This window comes from Glycine max, chromosome 7, assembly GCF_000004515.6.
Source record: "Glycine max cultivar Williams 82 chromosome 7, Glycine_max_v4.0, whole genome shotgun sequence".
Taxonomy (NCBI): domain Eukaryota; kingdom Viridiplantae; phylum Streptophyta; class Magnoliopsida; order Fabales; family Fabaceae; genus Glycine; species Glycine max.
In genome coordinates this window covers 26,869,322-26,875,999 of record NC_038243.2, presented here as the reverse complement: position 1 = coordinate 26,875,999, position 6,678 = coordinate 26,869,322, and positions in this window count along the sequence as shown.

The following is a 6,678-nucleotide window of genomic DNA, read 5'->3' as shown; positions in this document are numbered from 1 at the left end:
TGAGGGAGACCTTGTGCTAAAGAAAATGTCCCATGCTGTCAAGGACATCGAGGGAAATGGGCCCCGAACTACGAAGGGCCTTTTGTTGTGAAGAGGGCTTTTTCCGGAGGAGCCCTGGTGCTTACCAACATGGATGGCGAAGAGCTACCTTCACCCGTGAACTCTGATGTCGTCAAACAATATTATGCTTAGAAGCTGGGGCAATTAAGGATGTCGCTGCATGTTCTTATCTTTATGCGTTTTCTGGATTTCCCCCAGGGATTTCCGTCTGTTGTATCTCTCGTTACAATCTTTCAAAAAATGAACGTGGATTCGAGGCTTTAGTCCTCACGTTAGTTTCAAACCTTGCGTTAATTTGTGATCACCTGAGCCCTTCCGCTCAGTTCATGGGATCCCCCAAGCGCTTAATTAGAATTGAACCTGAACCAACTTTCCCTAAATTTTCTGCGTTTGAAAACATTCATGCATACGCATACGCATACGCATGTATATTGTTGTGGTAAAACAGGGGCAGGATCACCTTGGGCTACCTTCTGGGGGGAGACAAAACATGAACGCAGAAACCAATCAAGGTAGGGTAATGATGCGGTCAAGATTGGCCATACCTGGTTGTTTATTACTTGCAGGTACTTAAGGATGAACGCAAGCGGGGATGGGGTCACGACCGACCGATCGTTGCCCTTCTCTGTGCGAAACAAGCAGGGAATGTCGCTGCAAGGCAGCCCCGTATCCTTTGTATTTGCAGCTTTCTTTTACTATTTGTTGTTTTAAAAAGTAATAATAAAATAAGTAATCAACGCCTAATTCTAACCTAAGTAAGTTCAAGTTAGGCAAAATGCTAATCCATGAGAAGGAGGGGACATGGTTAATGTTCCCCTCAAAAAAAAAAAAAATGCAGGTTAGCTCGCCTGGGCGAGCCACCCCTGCACCAAATTATAAAAATGACGAAAGGGGGGGCGTTTTTACATTCAAAAACTTCTTTTCCCCCCTTTCAAAAGCCATACCCACGGGATTGACGAATTTGCAGCCCTAGGGTCATCCTTTTTCGCATTTTTGATTCCGTTTTGCGCTTTTGTTCATCACCAACAAGTAAGTATTCCATCCCTAAGCTTTCTAGCTTTTCATTGGTGTATTTTGATCTCCTTTTGGTGCTCTAAATTGTGGGTGTGCTCAAATATGTGGGGCAATTTTGATTTATTAGGGTTGTATGAGATGGCCCTAGGCCTATAATGCATTTTGAAACAATGGGACATGCCACATTGTCCCCGTTCTCTTGCTATTGATGCCTAAACGCGCGCCCACCAAGTGTTCGGTGAAATGCCTCAATGGCATTAGCGTGTGATTTTGTAAGGGAAACCCATGGGGCATTTGGTTTGTGCATATTTTCTATTTTTTGGGACATGCATTCATTCCCGAAAAAGGCTAGAGTAATTGCCCCACATATATCCTAGGCCTAGAACCAAATTTTTATGCAAAAAGACACAAAGGAGGTGCATATTGGGTAAAGTTACCCTTTTGGCCAGCAATCAGCTATGGGCCACGCTACAATATTTTCCCTACGCCTAGATGTTAGGAATTTTGCTCATCATAAATGTGTAGGTTTAGAATAGGTAGCAAAATACCTTTGGCAATTTACACTTTGGGTATGAGCAAAATACTTGGATGTATGTACATATAATTTTTGGTAGTCAAAATGTCTCACAAAAATATATAAATATGTTGCATGTTATGTAAAGAAAATACATTACAAAAAATACCTTTTAATTTGAATACAATTTTAGTCAGCAAAGGAAAATATACTTGAATTTGCATGCGGCTTTAGGTAGCAAAAACTTGAAAAAGCATGAAATGTAGCACCTTATTGTGTAGATAGTCAAGATTCATCATAAAGTTTGTGTATGTATAGGTATTAGAAATACCAAGATGTGCACATGTGCAATTTTTGGTACCCCAAAATGCTTTGAGTATGCATGTATGTGAATTTAGCCAAGGAGATGTGTGTGATGTAAGTAACAAATACACCTTGGAAGTACATGTAAATAATCTAGGTAACGAAGCTGCCTTGATTGTATATGGGTGCATTTTTCGGTTAATAGAATGTCTTGTGCAAGAGAACATTCGTAAGGAAGTATGCGCATAAGCTTGCTCTAAATTTACATTGATGTTTGTATTTATGGAGGAGGTTATATGCCATTTTTGCTTTAAGAGTAATCCCACTGGTAAAACTAACTTTCCAAATGTTTGCCTTCGCAGGAATGGCCCCGAGGAAGCTTGCCTCAAAGAGGTCCAGGAAGGACAAGGCGGCCGAAGGAACTAGTTCCGCCCCGGAGTACGACAGTCACCGCTTTAGGAGCGTTGTACACCAGCAGCGCTTCGAAGCCATCAAGGGATGGTCGTTTCTCCGGGAGCGACGCGTCCAGCTCAGGGACGACGAGTATACTGATTTCCAGGAGAAATAGGGCGCCGGCGGTGGGCACCACTGGTTACTCCCATGGCCAAGTTTGATCCAGAAATAGTCCTTGAGTTTTATGCCAATGCTTGGCCAACAGAGGAGGCGTGCGTGACATGAGGTCCTGGGTAGGGGTCAGTGGATCCCGTTCGATGCCGACGCTATCAGCCAGCTCCTGGGATATCCGTGGTGTTGGAAGAGGGCCAGGAATGCGAGTATGGCCAGAGGAGGAACCGGTCTGATGGGTTCGATGAGGAGGCCATCGCCCAGCTGCTATGTATACCGGGGCAAGATTTTGCCCGGACTGCTGCAGGAGGCGAGTGCGAATCATGCGCACCAACATGACCACCCTGACCCAGATATGGATGACGTTGCTCCTCAGCAACATCCTGCCCACCGATCATAATTCCGACCTCCCATGCCGAAGTGCCAGCTGGTGTACGCCATCCTGACACGGATGAGCATCCATGTGGCTCAGTTGATCGCTGATGCCATCTATATTTTTGCAGGTATGGCGCCCACTAGGCACCCTTTGGACCCAGATAAGTCCAACAGGGCCTGGGATTCCCCGCACTGATCACAGGACTCTGCCAGTCGTTCGGAGTCCCCGTTGCACCTACCAAGGTGATTCGGCCGCCCATCACCCGGGCTTTTATTGAGAAGTACTGTACCCAGAGACAGGCTCAGGGTGATGCTCCACAGGCCGCAGGCGTGCCACCGCCACCTCATCAGGCTGGCCAGGCTGGGGCATTTGACATAGAGCAGTATTTACGGCATTTGGTTCGCCAGCAGGCGGCCAACCACCGAGCACATGTACGGACCCATGACTGTCTGTACCAGATGAGCCTTAGCATGCAGAGCCAGGGCTTCGCTTCTTTTTCATGCCCTACTCCAGACCAGTTCAGGGCAGAGGTAGCATGGCCCGGAGATTGGCCCGAGGCCCAAGCAGGAGAGGCGCCCCCGGAAGCTCCCGGCGATGGAGAAGAAGCCCACGAGGATGAGGAGATGGCCGATTTGCTTGACTTCTTGGGAGGGAGTGGAGACACGTGACTGGGAGATCCCCAGATTCATGTTTTCTTTCATATTTCTTTTGTCATTTTTATTCTATGTTATTGTTTTGACTTGAGAGACTAACGTTTGTTTTTGTTGTTTCGATTGTCATTTGTACAGCGCATACATTTTTGTTTAGGTTGTTGCGTTAGTATTTATATATCATTACTATCGATGATGTTTGAAATTCTGGAACCCTGTAGAGTTCTTCGTTTAGGAACATCGTCCAAAAGTATATATGTAAAATAAACAAAAAAAAATCATGATAAAAATAAAAATAGAAAAGAAAAGAAAATGAAATGGAAAAGAGAACAAAAGGGAAAGAAGAGGGCAAGTAAAGAAAAAGAGAGCAAATAAGAAAAAAGAAGAAGGCAAGTAAGGAAAAAGGTGGAAAAAGAGAAAATAAGTTGTCTAGCTAAAAAACGACATGCTTTTGAAAAGAGACGATTTCCAACTTTTCTTTGAAAAAATTCATTGATCATAACCAATTTTTGGAAAATGTGTCTACACCTGAAGGGTGAATGCTGTGAAATTTCCCCGGACGCCCGAAATGGACTCGGATGAATGCACAAATTGATAAAAGAACATATTTTGGAAACATTGGGTTGATTAAAATAGAGGAAATGAATCCTGAGCCCTAGCATCACATGACCATAAAAATTTGACACTTGAGTGTCCGCATAGGTGCATGCATGACCAGTTTTGCATAAAGTTTCCAAATCATCATTTTTGCATTTGTGTCATGGAAATAATGTGGGGCATCCCTTTTTATCCTTGAACCAAACCAAACCCCGACATGTATCATGTCTAGCCATTCTACAAGCCTTGAGCCAAAATCCTGACTCACCATAATCCTTACCCTCGGAAGCAAAAAAAGAAAAGAAGGAAAATTTCCAATCAAAGAGAAAGTCAAAAAGAAAAGAAAGGAAATTCCCAATCAAAGAGTGGGAGAAAGCAAAAGGAAAAGAAAGAAAATTCCCAACCAAAGAATGGGAGAAAGTAAAAAAGGAAGGAAAGAAAGTTCTTGATCAAAGAAACTAGAAGAGATGTGCAGAAAGGTCTTTTAACCAGACAATATCTGAACAATACAGAATTGTCACCAAATGAACAAAAAGAAGGAAAGGGATCCACGACCTAAAATGGTCTTCTCCCTTTGATTACCAACCGAAATCCCGTGCGCTAGCGACCTTTTTTTCTCGCCCCGCACTAAACAAAAAAAAACAGAAAAAGAAAAAGCCAGGAAAATCAAAAGCCGAAAACACACAAAAGCCGAAAGAAGAAACCACCAAAAGAACCCATTCCCAAGGGAAGCCCTATTGATCCATGATCACGCATGTAATTTTTGATTTGATAGGAAATAATTTGCAAAGTCAAGTCATGACATATCTATGGTTCGGAATTAGGATGAAACACTTACCTGTGCGAGATTGATACACTTTGAGTGGATTTCTTCTATTTTTGTCGAACCCAGTGTTTCCTCTAAATGGTCATTTAGAAACGAAATGCTAACATCCAAAATCTCATTTATGGTTATGGGAGATTTCATCAGCAGACTCTCCTTCCCCGGTAGACGCATTGTTTTTCACTCAAAAAAGCATATGCTGCTCTAAATCAGTTGGAATATTTGTCTCTTTGCTAAAGCATGTTTGCATTTTAGTGGAGAAAACACCGAGACTTTTTCAAGTCTCACAAGTTACCCAGAACTACGTAGGTCTGAGTTCCTCATTGGAGGATACGTAGGAGCAAGAGCTTTGCTTTTGTCGGCCGCCCCATAATCTTTGTCATACTGACCCTGAGGTCATGTGACGTGCACCCTTGTATCATCCAGAGGCGGCGGGCCCGATGATACGCGGAGATACCTTACGGTTATCCGCACCCTTTTGTCATCCAGAGGCGGCGGGCCCGATGACAAGCAGAGACCAAGTTTGGTCATTCTGCACCCTTGTATCATCCAGAGGCGGCGGGCCCGATGATACGCGGAGATACCTTACGGTTATCCGCACCCTTTTGTCATCCAGAGGCGGCGGGCCCGATGACAAGCAGAGACCAAGTTTGGTCATTCTGCACCCTTGTATCATCCAGAGGCGGCGGGCCCGGTGATACGCGGAGATACCTTACGGTTATCCGCACCCTTTTGTCATCCAGAGGCGGCGGGCCCGATGACAAGCAGAGACCAAGTTTGGTCATTCTGCACCCTTGTATCATCCAGAGGCGGCAGGCCCGATGATACGCGGAGATACCTTATGGTTATCCGCACCCTTTTGTCATCCAGAGGCGGCGGGCCCGATGACAAGCAGAGACCAAGTTTGGTCATTCTGCACCCTTGTATCATCCAGAGGCGGCGGGCCCGGTGATACGCGGAGATACCTTACGGTTATCCGCACCCTTTTGTCATCCAGAGGCGGCGGGCCCGATGACAAGCAGAGACCAAGTTTGGTCATTCTGCACCCTTGTATCATCCAGAGGCGGCGGGCCCGATGATACGCGGAGATACCTTACGGTTATCCGCACCCTTTTGTCATCCAGAGGCGGCGGGCCCGATGACAAGTAGAGACCAAGTTTGGTCATTCTGCACCCTTGTATCATCCAGAGGCGGCGGGCCCGATGATACGCGGAGATACCTTACGGTTATCCGCACCCTTTTGTCATCCAGAGGCGGCGGGCCCGATGACAAGCAGAGACCAAGTTTGGTCATTCTGCACCCTTGTATCATCCAGAGGCGGCGGGCCCGATGATACGCGGAGATACCTTACAGTTATCCGCACCCTTTTGTCATCCAGAGGCGGCGGGCCCGATGACAAGCAGAGACCAAGTTTGGTCATTCTGCACCCTTGTATCATCCAGACGCCGGCGGGCCCGATGATACGCGGAGATACCTTACGGTTATCCGCAACATTTTGTCATCCAGAGGCGGCGGGCCCGATGACAAGCAGAGACCAAGTTTGGTCATTCTGCACCCTTGTATCATCCAGAGGCGGCGGGCCCGATGATACGCGGAGATACCTTACGGTTATCCGCACCTTTTTGTCATCCACGAGGCGGCGGGCCCGATGACAAGCAGAGACCAAGTTTGGTCATTCTGCACCATTGTATCATCCAGAGGCGGCGGGCCCGATGATACGCGGAAATACCCGAGTGGTTATCCGTATTCAATTCTTTGGTATCTGTAAGACAGACGC